This window comes from Chanodichthys erythropterus, chromosome 16 (assembly GCF_024489055.1).
Source record: "Chanodichthys erythropterus isolate Z2021 chromosome 16, ASM2448905v1, whole genome shotgun sequence".
NCBI classification, from domain to species: domain Eukaryota; kingdom Metazoa; phylum Chordata; class Actinopteri; order Cypriniformes; family Xenocyprididae; genus Chanodichthys; species Chanodichthys erythropterus.
The window spans coordinates 15823939-15843894 of NC_090236.1; the positions used below are offsets into that span (position 1 = coordinate 15823939).

The following is a 19956-nucleotide window of genomic DNA, read 5'->3' on the forward strand; positions in this document are numbered from 1 at the left end:
AGGCAACTGCTTGATGTGTTTGTCTATTTAAACGTTGTACGATATGATCTTGTCGTTTTAACCAATAAATAGCTCAGTGGTGCACGTGCAGTGTAGGTCTTACAAAGCTGTCATGGCTTATGATAGCAATAATGCAGGTACATCTCTACAGTGATGGATTTTGAGTCAGGTTCGGCCTTATACTTTAAAGGTGCTGTATAGGCTTGGGCGGTAATACGGTATACCGCGGGATCTAAAAATAGCAATGGTATCAGTTTCAATACCGCCATACCGTCATAAAAAAAACAAAAAACAATGCACTTATATAGGAGACATGGATTAAATAAATATAATTTATTTAATGCCTAAAAATGCATATGCGTGGTTGTCATCACGTGACGGCATGGAGGAGAAAGCGAGAGAGAGAGAGAGGGGGAAAGATGGCGAGTCGCGCACCGAGTGACCTGGTTTCAAAAAAGAACACAACTTCTGCAGTTTGGCAGTATTTTGGGTTTCAACCGAATGGGAAGGGAGAGGCGGTAAATACGGACGAGGCAATTTACAAATTGTGCAACAAAAAGGTGACCGCGAGATAGGGATGCACCGATCCGCCTTTTTCACTTCCGATACCGATGCCGATACCTGGGATTCAGTATCGGCCGATACCGATCTGATCTTCAAGTAATAAGAAAAGCGCTAAATTACCTAATAAACTGTATGCCTCACATAGGGCTGTGACGGTCAGCATAACAACCACGCCACCGCAGTCGTGGAGTGTCACCGGCGGTAGTGTGGCGTGTAATAATCTCAAAGGTCAGGTTAACCGAGAATTTTCCGTCATTGATGGAATTTTTTTTAGCTGTGACGGAAAAAATCTGCAGCCTGTCCGTCATTTTGACAGATTACTGAGGCTTATGTAACTTAACTGTAATTCCCACCCCTGTCCAGTAGGTGGTGAGCGCGCTCCAGTGTGGTAGCAGAGAGCGAATTCAGTCTCCAGAACAAAATGAAAACGATGCCTTTGATTACACACACCCAGTTTGTCCATTTTATTATATATTATATTATAATACTTATGCTTACATAAAGTTTCTAATCCGTTTTGTTTTAAATAGTTTTTATTTTTGTTGTTGCTGCTGACTATAAGTTTATGGTCAATGAATGGCTTTTCCTACGTGACTGCAACTGCAACTACTGCAACTTTCAACATATTTTTTGATTTTCATTCATGTTTATTTCCTTCTGTAGAGTAGTAAAGAAGAAGAGATGATCATGTTCACTCACGATCCTCAAAAAGTGTTGAGGTGAGATGTAAGATGAAAACTGAAAAGTGACGCAGACTTTAACTTTTCATAATACTTTCTTTTCATAATATAAATAATTGCATAGCCTAGGCCTATTTGTTTATATTATAGGTTTGTGAATACATATGAAAATGTGGACGAAATCAGAAGCTATTATGTCTTATAATTAAAATATAAAAATTAAAATGATGCAGCAACATATGATAGATAGGACAGAACAAAAAAAAAAAGCTATTAAACAATCTTTCATTGCGCAAAAGTATTATAATATGAAAAGCTCCCATACAAAGCGGCACAAAGCGCTTATGCGCATCCCGTGTGCAGAATGATGCGATTAAAGCATCATGGAGTCACAGCGCGCAGCGGCAGCGCTCCGCAGTGAAAAGTTCAAAGCACAAAGTGAAGATGTATTGATGCGTATTGTATTACTGGTATCTTGATTAAGTATAATAATAGAAACATTGATTCATCTTGGAGAGAGTTTCATTGTGTTGACTGTCGTAACTGAACGCGACACGCAGTCTGAATGCTGAATGGAGAATGACTGACAGCCGCAGCGGAGGGAGGCATTTACGTGAACTTTAATTTAACAACTAAAATATTTATCTGTACCTCAAATTAAACTATGGAATGGCTTCAGAACACTTGGAATATAGTGCACAGAAACTTTATGGTGCTTTTTAATGTGTTTGTGTCTTTTGTAGAGCTTAACAATAACACAGAATTGTACACGCACAGTATCGGATTTTGGATCGGCCCCGTCCTGCCGATACCCGATCCGGCAAAAATGGCAGTATCGGAGCCGATACCGATCTGAATATCGGATCGGTGCATCCCTACCGCGAGAGATGGAAATACCTCGAACCTTAGGTCGCATATACGAAACCACCATCCACTCACTGCTGTGAGAATGGACCCGAGTTCAGTCAGTGCAACAGTTTCAACGCCTCCCGATGCAGAACCAACAACATCTAGGTCCACTGCCAGTACGCAGCCGACAATAATAGGGGCCTTTGGGAAAACAACTAAGTACAAAAGGGAAAGCGTCCATTGGAAAATGATCTGCTGAGAATGAAGCTGGACGTTTCTGAATGGTTAGTGGATAAATTTATGTAGTAATATTGATTAGTGCAAATAATGTTGCAGTAGCGGTTTGCGATCCAGGCGTTTCTAGCGAAAAATCTTGACTAGATTTGATGCCACTTGCCATTCGTTCCTATTCGCACTGTTTATTTTTATTTATTTAATTGATTCAGGTATTTTTATTTGGTTTTCGTTAAAAACGATATTGGAAAAAAGATTGGAAAGAAGTTTTTATTTAGGCCTATTGCTTTGCAATAATTTTCATAATATGGATGTTTATTATAATTAAACTTTGGTTGACTGTGGGTCTATTTGCACTTTTTTTATAAGCTGCTCTTTGTTATTAAAAGTTGTTCGGGCCGTGTGATTTAATTTAATTGATTTGTGTGCGCGTCTCTGCACAAACTGTTAATTTAATTCTGTTTGACTGTTGTATTTGCACTTTTTTATAAACTGATATTTGTTGCTAATAAGTTAATATTGTTGTGCATGTTATTTTGTTATTGTTTCAGTATTAGTGTTTGCTAGAACGGTTTAGGCACAAGCCAACAGTTTGGTGACGTCATATTTTTTTTTAATTATCCACAGTAATACTGTATACCGAGGTAAAATATGGAGGAGGTTTGACGGTATCAAAATTTGGATTTATTTTCAATAATGGAAGAATATGTAAATGTATGGTATTTGGAGTGAAAAGCGCATCTGCTGTTGGGGCTAAAGGCCAGGGCTCTGAACTGGTTCAAGGAACGAAAACCGGAAACGAACGAAATTTTGACCGGAACGTAACCACAAACTGAAACAACAAAATCAAATTTAATTGTTCTGAACAGAAACACTAATTTGAAATGGCCTTTAACCGGTTAATGACATTATTTTATTGTTCCGTTTAATATTTTGATTTGGCAGTCAACAAATCACAAATTCAAATAGTACAGCCTATGCAAATCTGACGCATCCAACAAGTGAAATGCCCATGCTGATGCGCTCATTCTCAACTGTCAAGTCATCATAGGTTAGTCACAATGGCAATGCATTAGTTTTTCTTATGATGTCACCAACCGTCAAGTATTAGGCCTACATTTAAGTGAAAATGAATGGCAAGTAAAATGCAGCTTGTTGTGCATTTTGAAACCAGCGAAAATTGCAGGATGGTACAATTTTCAACGTCACATCATGTGTCTGCAGCACTTCTGTGAACGGAGAAAATTAGGTCTACCTACATAAAATAAAAGGGAATATTTAGGCCTATAGGCTATGCAAAATATTTCACTTAAATAATTAGGTCTACAGATTAACAAAACAAAAGTGGTTCATTGTGGCACACTCAAGTTCTAGAAAAGGAAACCGATATTCTGCGTGTCTTTTGTAAATCTATGAATGATGTCTTGCTTTTACCTGTATGACCATAAATTACGGAGACAGTTTACAGTCTTATAGATGGAAAACAAAACCAGTGGTTGCGCCGGCGCCTCACGAACGCGCACACAAATTCTTGCATTGCTTACTATCTTGCAGCTGTTAAATATTAAAATAAAATACAATCAACCAAACGTTACACTGCTCAATTCAATTCTGTTGAATTGAGCAGTTGTAATGGTTTAGCATTCGTCTTGAAAAATGAAAACGGTTGGATTTGTGCCGAATGAGAAAGGTAGGCTACAGATTCACTTTAAGTTAATTTGTTTTGCTTCTTATTTAGTTTTATTTTCAATAAATAAACCCGTTTCTCACCTTGAATATAGCAATAGAAGCTGGAATGGTGTTAAAAAAGAAAAGAGAGTTTTTTTTAAAATTAGTTTTGGCTTGACGTTTATATAGCTTGAATAGTCCAACTGTTAATTTTAGGGTGCGTTCACACTTGTAGTTCGGTTCGTTTGGTTCATTTGGTCTGGACCAAAGAAGAAAAAAATTTAAAAGAGAAATTTAGTCCTGGTCCGGTTAGCGTTCACATTGGCAATTTTATCACCGAAACAAAAGATACCGAACCTTAAGGCATAGGGATACATTCACAACCTGATTGGTTGAATTTTATGACGTATTGCCTATTTTGAGACGGAACTTCCCGAACATCCAAAACAATGCTGTTTGCTGAGGTAAATGCGCTCGTTGTGTTAGCATAGCGGTGCGTAGCCTGCATGTGATTGTATTTTGGCCAGCTGGGAAGTTGTGAAGAGCTTATAAAATGTGTAAAGTAGTCAAAACACCGGCGGGAATCCATCCGCCACACACAAATGATCTGCTGCGTGAAGACGCACGTCTAATGCCTGTGATGGGCAAACTCGCGACTATGACAAGAAAAACCGACATGCGTGAGGATTCTATCCTTTTTAGGGTCTTGTCTTTCTGTTTTTGGTTCGGTTACATGTCTTTGGTCCATGTTGCGTTCATATATCATTCGAACCGCACCAGAGTTTGTTTGGAAGCGGACCGAGACCCATCTTTTCAGCGGTCTCGGTCCGCTTGTTTGATATGCACCAGGGTTTGGATGGCAGTGTTCACATATGTTCAAATGAACTGCACTAACTGAGCAATCGCACCAGGGTTCGTTTTAACCCTCTGGAGTCTGAGGCTGAATATGGGGCTTGGAGAAGTTTTGATATGCCCTGACATTTGTGCTTTTTTCTTTTGTTCATAAACATATAAATGACAAAAGTGTCATTACACTGTATTCAGCACAAACTAGGCTACAATAATATGTGAGGAACATGTATGTACGTATTTTTGAAGGAATAATGTTTATGCGTGTCATGTAGCGTGTTGTCGAGCAGCCAAGGAAGTAGAAGCACAAGTTTTTACTAACGCCAGCTGTGTTTATTTTATTTTATTTTTTTTTTATACGCCTTTCACCAGCAGGTGCAGCCAACCAAAATACACCTAAATAAATAAATTCAACACAAATACAAAAGAAAATGCTGGGAGCAGCAAAACCGGACACTAACAATTCTTTGTAATACAAAAATGAGTCTCACATCAGACAAACATGTTCCCGTACTCGCAGGGAACAGGGAAAGATTTCACACGTAACGCTTCACTCCAGATTCATTAAATAACAAATACATAAGCAATTTCTTACCTTTCAATAATAATACCAACCAGCAAAAACATACAAATACAAAAGAAAAATCTACACAAATCATAGTATTCACACATCTCTCCCCACTTTAGAAAATGGTATAACCACTCGAGTAATTGGAGAAATTCACTTCCCAAATACAAGACCAGCCAGGAAATTAGAAATGCAAGACTGACATGTAAATACAATAAACATATGCAAACCCATGTCAAAACATAACTAAATAAATAAATAATAATACAGTGAACTAATGTTCACGTGATGATGACCTATGCATTCATCATCACAGCGTGGTTATTGAAAAAACAAAAAACTTAAGTCACTGAAATAAGGCCAAAAAAAGTATATTAAATCTGTTCACAAGACTTCTGGGTATTGGAGGTTGTAGACTAGAGTTTTTGCTTCAGAATTATGTAAAAATGTTGCTGCCTACTCCTTCATATTGTAGCGTGGCCACATAATAGGGGAATATTTATACTGCTGTGAATTATCCTAATTAATAATATAAGTACAGCTGTTTTGTATATATGTTTTCCCCTGTGTTGTATTGCCCGGAAATGTGTTTGTGTTCCCGTTTTACTCACGCTAGACTTCTGTCGGGAAGATCCAGGGAATCCCCGTGACGTCAGGGAGTCAGACAGCTGATTGTCACTTCCAATAAAAATAGCCGGTTTGCCGGTGTCCAAGAGAGGACGCTCTCATTCATTGTATGGTGGATTAAGCGATCGATCGCTCTACACTACGTTGTCGTCGTCTGTGACTGGTTATCCCGTTGTGGAAATAATACCCTTTGGATTTATTTCACCGTTCACCGGATACTGTACAGGACATCGCACATCAAGCTCCCGGACTCAAAGCCTTTCCGATGAGGCCGATTCAACGCACCCACACACATACACTCATACTGTATATTGGACTGAAACGGACTATTCCAACACACATACATCTTTGTGTGTGTGTGTGTATATATATAATTTATTGTATTTATTGTAGGGGTTGTGGTTTGGGTTTCTGGTATAATGCACTTTGGTTTGACATTTATTCTGTTAATTTTGTGGAGTATTTTATTGTGTTACAATATAAAACAATATATTGATATAGTTTTTGTAAGACACTTTTTGTCAAGAAACACAGTATGCGTGGAGGTCCTGAATAATGGGCCATTTACACCTGAGAAGACAAAAGAATCACATAATGACCTGAAATGACTTGCATATTAATGAGGCCTTTCAGTCAGGTAGGCTGTGAAAAAAAACCCTCTGTAATAATGTCTCAGCTCATCATAAACAGCAATAGTGGATAGTGGACTTTAGGAAGAGGACAGTCCAGCACCTTCCTCTCTTCATCAATGGCCAGGTTGTTGAGAGGGTCTCCTCCTTCTGCTTCTTGGGTACTACCATACATCAGTCCCTCTCATGGGACCTGAACATTAGTCTCTTTGTAGGTAAAGCTCATCAGAGACTTTTTTTCCTCCGTCAATTGAGGAAATTTGGGGTTTGCCAGGAAGGCATGACTCATTTCTATCGAGCCGTTATAGAGAGCGTGCTGACCTTCTCTATCCTGTCCTGGTATGGCAACGCGTCCAGTCATGATAAGCACCAGCTGGAGAAAGTAGTGCGCAGAGCCTCCAAGATCATTGGCTGCAGTCTGCCTACCATAGCCTCACATTATGTCACCAGAATTATTAGAAAGGCGAGAAACATTACCAATGACCCCTGCCACCCAGCACATCACCTGTTTACTCTTCTGCCATCAGGGAAGAGGTACAGAAGTATCACTAGTAGAACATCATGTTTCAGAGACAGCACTTATCTCCAAGCTATACGATACTTAAACACGGCTTGATGCTTGAATGTTTGACTTAGGGTAAAACTTGTGGACTGTTTCTTGACTGTGTGGCTTGCACTAAGTACTTTATGGTCTGGCCACAAACCAGCTGACACACTTAATACGTGATATGTGTTGTTCTGTCTGTGTATGTGTGTTCATGTCGCTGTATTGTTGTTAATTATGTGAGCATACCAAGACAAATTCCTATCAACTGTATTGTTGAAATGGCTAATAAATTTGACCTTGACCTTGACCTTGAATACTGTGAAATATTATTACAATTTAAAATAATACCAAATGGTATTCTATTATATTCTTTAAAATATCTGTGATGCAAAGTGTCTGAACAATTGTTACCTCTATGGCATTTCATATAGGCTTTTAGCTTAAAAGCATGCACATTTGGAGAAATATTGATGGATTCTTATATATTTGTCAATTTTCTATACTGAGAAGAAATATTTATTGTCATCCCTATGAGTGCTGGATACTGTGTTTTCAATTCATACTTGCAGCCGGAGGGCGCTCTGTACACCTTTAGGCCACAAATTCATATAAAGAAGAAAAGGAACTAGGAACTAACGACATGTCTTCTAGAGATCACTAACCATGGCTTTAACATCCAGATAAACACTTCAAGACAATAAATACACGATTGAGACAATGCATACAAGTATTGACTCTGAATTTGCGTCTGAATAGCGTTGGCTCCGTGGGCGTGGCCGCATTAGCGGGTAATGAGCTGAATCTTGGACTTCTGACATGGCTCTCTTTTCATACAGATTACATAAACACAGAATGTTTGTTTTCAATTTGACTTGCACATTTTAAAACCTGACATTTCAACGTTTCTTTAGACATGCATGTCTTTTTTTTTTTTTTTTTTTTTTTTTTTTTTTGTCATTAGTATTCATCGGAGTGGAACGATTTTTTTTTTTTATTTTTATTTATTTTATTTTTTTTAATTTTATAAAAAAATTAAGCCCTGCCCAACACCTTCCCCTAATCCTACACAAAAAATACGATTAATATTATTAAACACTCATTAGGCAGTAGGGATTGCTTGATGCCACAATTTTGGCTTCGGTATGGTACCACAATCTAACACCGAGATATGAATATTAAATCATTACCACACTAATGTTTATTACTAAATTAATCAACATATCACTTCAAATCAGTAATTTGAAAACATTCTTGTGAGAATTTCTTCCCTCTCTATCTCAAAATGAGCAAATAGCTTTTGGACTCAAAAGACATAGCGTCTGCACTATAAAAGTGAGCGGCACGCTGTGATACAATACTCTCATGCGTGTTTTGGGACAGCTGATGGAAATCACTTGCCCATGTCTTTTTAAACCTTGCCAAATTGAAAATCCAAGCGATTTTATATCATACAGTAATACTTGGTATAAGCGCAAAGAAAACCGTCTCTCAAAGAGCTCCCAACAACGCACACATAAGCTGCCTGTAAAGAGCTCACGCATTTCAAATTGAGTTGTTTTTCCCTAAACGGTCAAACACACACAAAATGATGTCAAAATGTTGGTCTTAGAGAGTATTCACATAATTATGTCTTACATGAATTTAAATGGGGCAATAGTATGCGTCATTGCATGTAGTACTTCGGTACAAAGTCGGTACTGACATTTTGAAAATGTGAAGATACCAGCATTTCTGTAGTACCTGTAGTACCGAGAATCCAGGTATATTCGGTACCCACTGATAGGGTTGTGGCAGTATTTACTTGAATATGACACGAGTGAGGCACAATGCTTTGTTTACAAAAGAAATAGTGTTACACAGTTCGTATGTACGGGAAGGAGGGGGCGGGAACCGGCGAACGTTCAACAAAACTTTAATATATAAATAAACAAATACAAAGCAAAAGTAATGCCGGCAGACCCTCGTGGATGTCTGCCGGCCACACAAACATAATAAAACATAAAATAATATCCAGGCCTGGTCCTCTCTGTTCCTTCACTGTCGTCGCTCTTCCTTTTATGCCTCCGGAGCTCCTCCGTGAGAGACTCAAGGCAGACTCAAGAGTTTGCCCCGTATCCCAGCTGAGAGTGAGGAATGGGGTGGCAGAGGGATGCAGAAAACTGTCAAGGTAAGGTGAGTTGGCTTTCATCTGTGTATACCCTGTTAAAAAAAAATGGCATATGCTATAAGGTAGGTTTTGAAGCTCCTATGCTGGTCCCATGCTGCTTCTGGACCAGCTTCGGACCAGCATAGTACCAGCATAAACCAGCTCAAACCAACATACCAGCTTCAAAACCTACCTTAACCAGCAGATGCTGGTTTTATATACCTCCACTTGAGCTGATTAGAAAGACCATTTGAACGCGCTCCTCCAAAACCTTTGTTTATAAAGCATAATTTGTCACTTGAATTCTGCAATCTCTCGAGACACAGACATGTAAGAGGCTGACAATTAACTGAAAATATACTAGTTTAATTCGTGACACTTAGCCTACATTTTAAAATCTTTATTTCAATATATATTCATTTTTATTAAAAAAAAATATTTCTTTGAATATTCACATAAAGGCTTTAAAATACAAATGTTGCCATATGGCAACATGTTACCTCATTCTACATATTTCTATGATTAAATTGCTGACAGAGACTCCTCCCCCATTAGCCAATCACTGTGGACATAGTTAGTGTGTTGACATCATCCATAGCAATGAGGTCAACCCCGCCCTTACTCTTAGCTTAAGACTTCTCCATTCTTTAGTAAAAGTTTGTCTCAGCAGCTTTGTGAATAAGTATAAAGAGAAAACTCTTGGCTAAGAACTTTTACTACTATTTAGGAGAACTCTTAGTGGTAAGATAAAATGTTTTGTGAATATGGCCCCGGACCTTTTACAAGAAGTGTCAGATACTTGTAACATCAGGAGATAACATGAAGATATTAAAGAGAAGAATGCTGCTTGTGTCCCACATCCTTCTCAAAGAGCAGAGTGGTAGGCTATATGACGCATCTTTGTGTGGAAATAAAAAACGAAAGGTTTTTAAAAAAATATTTAACTTTCATATTATTTAGGTTACCATTATTTACCGATATTTATTTCATAGTTTTACAGGCTGTTGTGTCATTTCACTGAAGGAATATCTAAAATAAACACGCATGTCTGTTACAAAATGGATGTTTGAGCATTTTTTTTTTTTTTTAAATTTCAAAATGTATTTCATTGAGGTGTGTATGTTTATGTGTGTATGTATGTATGTGTATATATGTATTATAATATACACACAAACAAACAAACACAAACAAACAAACAAACACACACATGCAGTGATGCAGTTTGGTCATCTTGTCTATGCAATGGAAAGGTAAATAAAGATCTGATGTTTGAAAAAAGAAAAAAAAAATTTACTCAAAAAACACAGTCTATAAAGGGTATGTATTTAAAGGGAACAAGAAGATGAAGTGGAGAAGTCTTTGTCTGATATGTCCCGTCTAGTTGTAGCCAATATGGTAATTATCAAATTAAACGGCACAATTCGACTTGCTCTGGAACAAATAATAGATTAATAAGACCAAAGATTGCCCGTTTAATGTACTCAAACTTAATTATGTCTCATGTTTAACCACTATAAGAGCCAGCGGCAAATCCCCGAAGCACTGGCCGAGATGAAGCTGTTCTTGGCGCATACACGAGCACTGAATGGTAAAATAGTTCCAACAGATTTTGCTGTGGTACTGAAATTGAGAACCGTAAAAATTATGATATTGGTACCGACTACTGGAATTTTGGTACCGTGACAACACCAATTGCATGTGTAATAGTAGCTATATCTGATCTGTGAAACCTAATATAGGTTACATGTTGCTGTCTGTCAAATAACATTTGTAACTTAAATCGTAAGGATTTACCTGTTTAATGTAATAACAGTGACTGACTATCCAGTGTTATTTTACATTTTATTACTTTGATTACTTTATTCAATTTCTGTGGCATTTCTGTACCTGAATACTACTTAGACCTACCTAAACTTAAAGGTGCCCTAGAAACCTTTTTCACAAGATGTAATATAAGTCTTATTTATTTGGATGTTTACATTTGATTCTGAATGAGTTCCATAGTGCTCTATGGCTAACATCTATGTTGGAGAGATTTATAAAGAATGAAGTTGTGTTCATGAATTATACAGACTTCAAGTGTTTAATAATGAAAATAATGACATTGGTCTGGTAGGGCTGCACGATTAATCGCATGCTATTCTCACGCGCATTTCGTCAGTAAAGCCGGTTCCCTGATTACCGCTAAATCGCCATCACCTGCTTTCAAATGAAGCGGCATTTAATAGACAGAGCCGTAGATCACTGAAAAGCCACGCAATATCGCGTTCATATCGCAGATGAATCGCCTGCGATAATGAACGCGATATTGCGTGGCTTGTCTATGAACTACGGCTCTGTCTAGTAAAAGGCGCTCCGTTTCACTATTGTCCTTGCTTGCTTACCTGCATAAAGTCTGTTGATTCAGTAGTATGTCTTTATTACATTAGATCATTTTAATGATGCACTGACCTGTCGATCTCTTACGTCTTGTACAAGTCAGGATGGCAAACCTGCCAACATACGCATTTTGTACACTGGTACGATTTGTCATTCTATACTACGCAAAAACCCGGTGACTCCTCTGTGCACGCCTAGTACTCAAATCCAGCAAAAGAGTTCGACCAATCTGAGCGCTTGGTTCATTTCCCTAAATAGCAAGAGGGGATGATTGACAAATGCGTACAGCCTATCAATAAAAAAAGACTGCAAATCGACAGCAATACAAAATCCCGCTCGATCCCTCCATCCACTCCCGCGGCCGCCGTCTGTGACTGAATTTCTCAATCGAGGAAAATACAGCAGTCATGGTACTTTTGACACCTTAAGGTAAACAAGTATAAAATGTACAAGTAATGTTGAACAACAAATCTAAATAAAATTGAAATCGCTGATTTATGAAAATGTTGTGATGTGTGACAAGCACGAGTCTGGAGAAACAGGCGTTTATTTATTTATTCTCAGTGTTGAGAAACATTGTAACGATCGGCCCTATCGGTCGATTTTACATGTATTAAAATGGGGTCAGATTAAACTGTGTGAGAGGTTTGGAGTGTTTAAAAAGATGAGATAGACAACAGAAATTAAGTGAATAATTTTTATAAGTGAATTTTTATAAGTGAATAATTTTTATAAGTGAATTAAGTGAATAAAGTATTTACAATTTCCACATGGAACTTAAAACAACACAATAAAACTAGAAAACTTAAGCCCCGTTCACACCGCCAGCGACAAAGCGACAGGATCCCATTCATTTCAATGGAGCGCTGGCGACTTTTGGGCAACAAGAGCGACAGTGACCGTTGGCGACGGAATGTAGGCGTGTCAAGCGACGAGAGACAAGCTACAAAAGTTCAGATATTTCAACTTTATGCAAATCAGGAGCGAATTTCGCGAGCGACAGCCAATAGGAATGAATCTCTCTGGAGCGCACGTCACCGTCTCGAGTGCAGGCAAGACAGACAGGAATAGTTCCGGATTTAACTGTACATACATGGATATAATTAAATGATGTGTGGAAAAGAAACGGTCGGCAGTCTTGTGAGTTTGATTCATACATTTTGTGTTATTATATGATGCTGTGAGCAATTTAGCACTGCTGCAGTTCATATTACAGTTTCCCCTGCATTGTTTATTATTAGGGACAAGAATATTGATTATTTGTCAAATTCGAATGACATTTTAGTATTTTTGACAGTATGAGTGAGTTTAATTTGTTGATAGACAGATCGTTAATCTAGTTAATTATTTAATGCACCGAGCTCTGCAGTCACAACACTCTACAACAGCAGAATATTACTTTTAATTATTTTAAACCTAATTCCTTGTCAAATTAGAATGATTTCTTAGTTTTATATATCATTTGTGATTGCATTTTCTATAGATATGATCAGATGTGCAGTCTACTAATGACATTAGAGCGACAGCACTAGGAACGCCTACAAGCGACTTCACAGTAGGAGACTAGCGACATGCAGCGAAAAATTTGTAATGGGGTTGATTGTTTGTCATGCTGCCTCCTTTATGCTGGCCTACTTCCTTATTCCTGTCATGTGATCAGTCACATGACAGGCAGACCCAGACTCATTTAAAGACATACACACATTAAATAGTTGAGAGGAATAAAATGGACTATAAAAAACATGTAAACCAATTAAAACTCTATTATACATAAAATCATTGTAATAAATAGAGCGGTAAAACATGTATTTTATGGGACAGTGTCACATATAGCCTACATGTGTTGCGTTATTGTTAATGCTAACTAAAGTAACTAATTATGTTACATAGCCTACTTATTTTGTATGAAAACTAGCACATTAGTTACTTAAGCATTTAACATGACTGTTGTCTCAATGCTGCGCGAGCCCTCTCTCATAAACACAAACGCGTGCGCAAACAGAGAGGTAAAATGAAAATTGCTGTGTTTGGTTTAAAATTTGTTGTTGTTGTTGTTGTTGTTGTTGTTGTTGTTGTTGTTGTTGTTGTTGTTGTTGTTGTTGTTGTTGTTGTTGTTGTTGTTGTTGTTGTTGTTGTTGTTGTTGTTGTTGTTGTTGTTGTTGTTGTTAATAATAATTATATTATTTAATAATATAATAATATTTATTAATTGTAGACTAGTTTTCATTACAAAACCTGTATGAACGACTCAACTGTCAGGTTAGTTGTATGTAAATATAGCCTTCTTGAAATTGCAAACAAAAACTTTTGTCCTTATTAAATATATGAATGTGATTTACTTGTGGTTTGTATAAGCACACATTATGCAATGCAAGATTAATCATGAATTAAAAAAATGCTTTTGAGCAGGTGTAGTAAAATTTTTAATTGTCAAACTGGTACTCCAAGGTTGACAGGTCTGGGATGGGCAAGTGACAGATGCTTGGCAAGGTTTGATGGTTCTTCATCAATTTTATAAGCAAAGTAATTCCAAATTTCATGTCTTCTGCTCTCATTATTAATTAGTTTTGGCCATATTGCATGACCAGATCTAACTGCTTTATCCATTTTGTTACTCAGTGTTGTCACATTTGCTGGTTTCATGACAGTTTGGGTAGCACACTGCAACCTAGTGGTGAACTTCGGAAGAGCAACATATACCGAAATGAACAAAATCATGATTTTACCGTTTGAAATACAATATATACCGGTATTTTTCCAGTACCAGTATACCGTGCATCCCTGTTAGGCAGTTTATTTCCACTTTTAGAACATTTAAATTTTTATTGAAAATAAATGCCTTTCTGAAGAGCAAGCTCGGAAAAAGGCGGATTCGAACCCGCGGCGATCGTGGCAAAGATGTTGAATTGGCACGTATTTTTTTCAATTTGATATATAATAACAAGATATGTTGTAATAACGACTTAATTTATTTCAAGATATCAAGTCATTATTTTGACATATGTCGAAATAATGACTTAACCCTCTGGGGTCTGAGACTAATTTTAGAGTAGTTTTGACATGCCCTGACATTTGTGCTTTTTTCAGTTGCTTATAAACTAGGGCTGTCAACATTAACGCTTTGACGCATGCGATTAATTCAAAATCTTTAACGTGTTAAAATAATTTAACGCAAAAAAATTACTGAACCATGTGAAATTGCATCATAAAATAATTTACGTTATGCAATTAGATGATCTTAAAAGTCCATGCTGATTATATCAGAGATGGGATTGAGAATTATTCATTCCAGTGTCTTTCACTTTAAAACACAAAGCCTCTGTCATATTCTGTCATTTTTGAAGTGCGCGAGCCCTCCCACATCGCGCTGTTCCTGTCTGAAAGGAATGTCGAAACATCCCACTGCTGTATGGGCAGATGATATGCAAACTGTTTCTCGGCTGGATAATGCTAACCAGCATCTCGCTAGTAAAGTTTTGATGGATGAGGATTGCAGTCAAAGTAAGGATGATTGCAGTGACATACAGGAGTTGTGCTGACTAGTATTTCAATTGTCGACTAGCAACACTAGTATTTAACCCGCTTGCCTCTCAAATCATTTTTTAAAATAATTTTTAGTTTATTTTTCAGCACTGTGTGTTCGGTGCATCACAAAAGTTAAAATAATGGATGCTGAGTAGTGTAGGGTAATGTGAATTCTTTGTTGAAAGACACTGCTTGGGGTCTTTGTGTCAGAGCTAGATAAAGAGTGATATTGAGAATGGTGTACAATGCCAAGAGAGAGTTCTCACTTTCAGTTTCTGCAGGTATGTGTAACCAAGTCTAGTTCTCACACATACATTTTCAGTGTTAATTGTCTCGCTGGCAAATTCCCTCCTTAATTTTCATCCAAAGTAGTTAATTTATCTGTAAATGACCTACCAAAATCTGCATGTACATGGCTTCTGTCTGGTCCTAATCAAAGACCAGATGCCTATTGGGACCACTCCAAGAGTCCAGTCTTTGAAAGAGTTAAAATAATATCAGAAAATGTTCCTGAATTGACTTTTTAAAAAAAACATGTGTGGATGATTTTCTCTCTATTTTGTCTCATACCCTGTTTAACCTAGCAAGCTGCAGTATACAACAAAGTTGTAAAAGTTATCAGCTGTTTTTTTTATGATTATTATTATTATTATTATTATTTCATTTATTATTATTATTATTTCATTTATTATTATTATTTCATTTATTATTATTTCATTTATTTATCTATTTTTACAAATTTTGGTTTGGCAAAACCAAATATGGGTCACACAACACAACCCCCCCCCCCACCCCCACCCCCGCAGGTACCAGAGACCATATCTCCAGGTTATGGTAAACACAGCTGAATGGTGTCTCAGTGGGATAATTACAGCATGAACTTTATGAACTTTAAATGCTGTGAGCCATTCAATGCTGTGCTCATTCCCAGAAGGCCTGAGCTGTATGTGGGTGTGTAAGTGTATTCATACAGATTGGCGTCAAGAGTACAATCAGCAGTCTGCAGGAGTGATACTATCAGCTCAGGCTTTTTCATAATAGTTGACAGGGAGTGCATTATAAATATTTTAAATATATGCAGCAATGTTGGAGGCAATGACGAAAACATGAGGGTGCTGGCTATGGCTGGTGACCATGGCTCGATTTTACTTGATTCTCACTTTGATGAACCAGTATCCATTCTTAAATCCTAATAATTGATCTTTAACCTGTGCTGTTTTCAACTGATGTGTGAACAACACTTCACTAAACATTATTTGTAGCACTCTCCCCATCCAATGAATCACAATAAGTTTTGTGCGTTGTTACTTTTGATATGAAACAGTTTAGCTTTCAAATTGATTTTCTAATTTTGATGAACCATTGTCAATTCTTGAATCCCAAGAATCAATCTTTTAGATGATGCCGTTTTTAGTTGATGAATGAACAAATTTGTAGCATGGCTCCAATCCATTAAATTGCAATAAGCTTTGCTCTTTGCTACTTTTTGATATGAAACAAAGCCTCAGATTTCAAATTCTGTCCATTTTATTATGAAATCCAAACAATAAATACCACTTTGGTGCTCTTTAACGTGGCATGACATTGCTGTAGCGCCTTAAGCAGAGTTCAGACTGCACGATTTTAGCCCCGATTTTGGCTCGCCGACAGGTTTTGAGAAATCGCAGACAAATACCCGAAATCACAGGCAAATCGTTGCTCGTTCACGCGAGTGACAATCACGCAGTGTGAATGAGCAAAGACGCGATCTGAGAGAATCACAGAGTCGCCGACGCCCACGAGATATTTGGCATGCTAAAAATCCTGCAGTGTGAAAAGTGTTCTGACTGAAAACTACATCGGCGATGGCCGACAGCCAATGAGAGAGCAAGATATAGAGCAGCGGGGAGTTCGGGGAGGAGTTATAGACCACAATATCAGCAAGCATGGCTTCGTTTCAGATAAACATTACAATTATATCGAACAGAAACAAAGCACAAACATTTGCTTGACCATCCGCAACAGCAGCACATTGAAAAGTTATTTATTTACCTCCAACTCTCGTTGCAGAACACACAATCCACAGTCTCCCCAACCATTTCCTCCTCCATATTCTTCTTTTCTTTTTCTTGTTTTCGATGCAAATCAGCGCACAGGCAGCTCGTATTGCAAGCTTCTTGCAGGCTACCGTTTTTAATAATAATAATAATATTATTATTATTATTATTATTATTATTATTATTATTATTATTATTATTATTATTATTATTATTATTATTATTATTATTAACTCCGGTCTTGCATGCGTGATATCGCGTTGTTTCCTTGTCACATCTCGCGTGTGTTTGGTTGTGAAACGTAGTTTGCGTGCCAGACAGAGTTGTCGACGATTCTTCCTATTGTAAAGTCATGCAGTGTGAAACCTTCTGTCGCAGATCCATCGTGCAGTTTGAACACAGCAGCGACTGAATGCTGGCCAAGATAGTCATGCAGTGTGAAAAGAACAGTGACTCGACTACTTTGAAAATCGTGCAGTCTGAACTCTGCTTTAATTCAGAGTCCTGCATAGGTCCTGTTTGGTAAATCCACACCTGCCCTGCACTCGCAGTACTTAACAAAACATCTGATCCATTATCTGATAGCAGCATAAATTGAATTCTGTTTTCTGATTAATTTAATATTTTCTCATGTAACACAAGCAATCAAGCCAAAATTAGGCATTCTGAGTTGATGCATTTAAGAAAAATAGACATGCAGCCCAACATGGTAATAATTAACAGAAAAAAGTTAAAAAAAAAAAAAAAAAAAAACCTCTATCCTCCTGGCTTCACACCACGTGCAACACTCCTGGGAAGAGAGTGCATGACTGAAGGGAGTCATCTCCGCTAGGTCTGCCTGCATGCCTTAATGTAAGAATTTCATAGAGTAGTGTTATGACAACCTTAATTTAATTGGCATACATATCGATTTGTAAAGCTTGGGACTATTAATAAGCCTGACATGGCTGACTTTGATTTTAACGTTAGTGTTTTTCCACCGAATCAAACATACTTTTTATTCCAAATACAACTTGTATAATGCTACTAACATTACCATTTTGCCAACAAATACATCTTTAGTTGAGCTCTACTATACTATATTTTCATAACCACAACGTAATTATAGAGTTTGCTTTTACACTCACAAAATGTTTTGTGCAATTTCATAAAAACAGGGTTTGAAATTAACATCCATAAAATGTGGGTAAAAATCAACTGTGGAGGGTGACAATATCAAATCACTTGGCAATGTGGTGGGCTACACTTTCCCTTGTTTCTTGAGCCGTGTTCATGGTTGATGTCAAAGTACCTAAAAAAGCAAAAAAGAAAGAGGGGGAAAAAAAGGAAACAGAGAAAACAGTAATGAATATTGTGAATAGCCTAAGCATTTGATTGCAGTAAGTTAAAATGTCCAATTAACACTTCAAGTCAAATCACCCTTATTTATATAGAGCTTTTTACAATGCAGATTGTCAAAGCAGCTTTACATTGATAATTGGTATATAATTTTTCCTTTTAAAGAATAGTGTCAATGCAGGCAGATCAAAAGCACTGTGGAATAAATGTCAAGGATACTGTTGAATATCAAATGTCAAGTCAAATTAAATTAAATTAGGGCTGCACGATTAATCGTATTTTATCACGATAACGATATCTGCTTCTCTCGATTGATTTTAAATAATCGTCACGATATTGGCCTGCTCTCTGAAAATGAACATAATTTGGAAATATTGGAAGTAATATTAGGAATTTTGCTGTTTTATCTTTTGAAGTTCCTAAAGGTTTTACCAGTTTTCATAATGTTGATCAGCTAGAAATGGTTTTTCTTTGCTTTACGAATTTTCCGGGCAATTTGAATCTGGTTTGTCTTATTGCAAACGAATTGTGTTGCTTTAAAATCTAATGTGAATACATATTACAAAGCGCTCACCAAAACCATGGCCAACCGGGCCAGTAGAAAAAATCCTTAGCGTTGAGCCCTGAATTGTGAAATTTGTGTCAGCTGACTGTCTGCTCACCTGTCTTAGTGTGTCCAGCCTAGAGGTCTGCTACCCGACCTGAGCCCGAAGGGTCCTGAAGACCTTGTGGGTTTCGGGTCGGGTTCGGGTTAAGGTTTCATTAATAGCTTTGGGTTTGTGTCTGTATCTAAGAAAAACTATATACTATATAAGCCTTGAGTGCAGTCTTCTGTGTTGTGGACGAAAGAGCGTGCGAGGGTGGGAGCACATTTATAATTTATATAATGTATTTGTTATATATATTTGCACATGTGCTCCCGCTCTTGTGCACTCTTTCGGTCACAACACGTCACTCAAACCTATAACTATGAGTGCGATAAGGCAAACAATTACTGAAGGAAAATGTATTACAGTGCCAAATAATCCAGGGAAAGCTGCACAACGAATTCTAATGAATAACAGGTGAGCCAGGGGATAGCATAAAATTATACACAAGTATAAGACTCTAAACTGAGTGCAGCCACAAATCAAATAGCCATGCTGCCATCTCTGTCTCAGAAATCAGAGCTTTGTCAAGAGTATTGTCAACTTTAAAATACTACATCTTTTGATATGTATATTTAAATAGTTTAAACCTTGTATGATGTGATAGACAAATAAGTGTAAACTCTATGAATGAAATGAGACAAGCGAGTTCGTAAAGTGTTTCTCTCGT

At 37.3% G+C, this 19956-nt stretch overlaps 1 protein-coding gene across 5 annotated transcripts in view; it reads left to right on the forward strand.

Moving 5' to 3' along the window:
• The window catches only part of tnk2b (tyrosine kinase, non-receptor, 2b), a 156277-nt gene that overhangs the window by 20574 nt on the left and 115747 nt on the right, over nucleotides 1-19956 (forward strand). The window contains exon 1 of one of the 5 annotated variants that reach the window (XM_067361961.1): nucleotides 9305-9387. The exons of the other annotated variants lie outside the window; for them this stretch is intronic. The gene's annotated coding sequence lies outside the window, so the exon portion shown is untranslated. Of the gene's footprint in view, nucleotides 1-9304; nucleotides 9388-19956 lie in introns of those variants that run through there. 5 annotated transcript variants of the gene reach the window in all.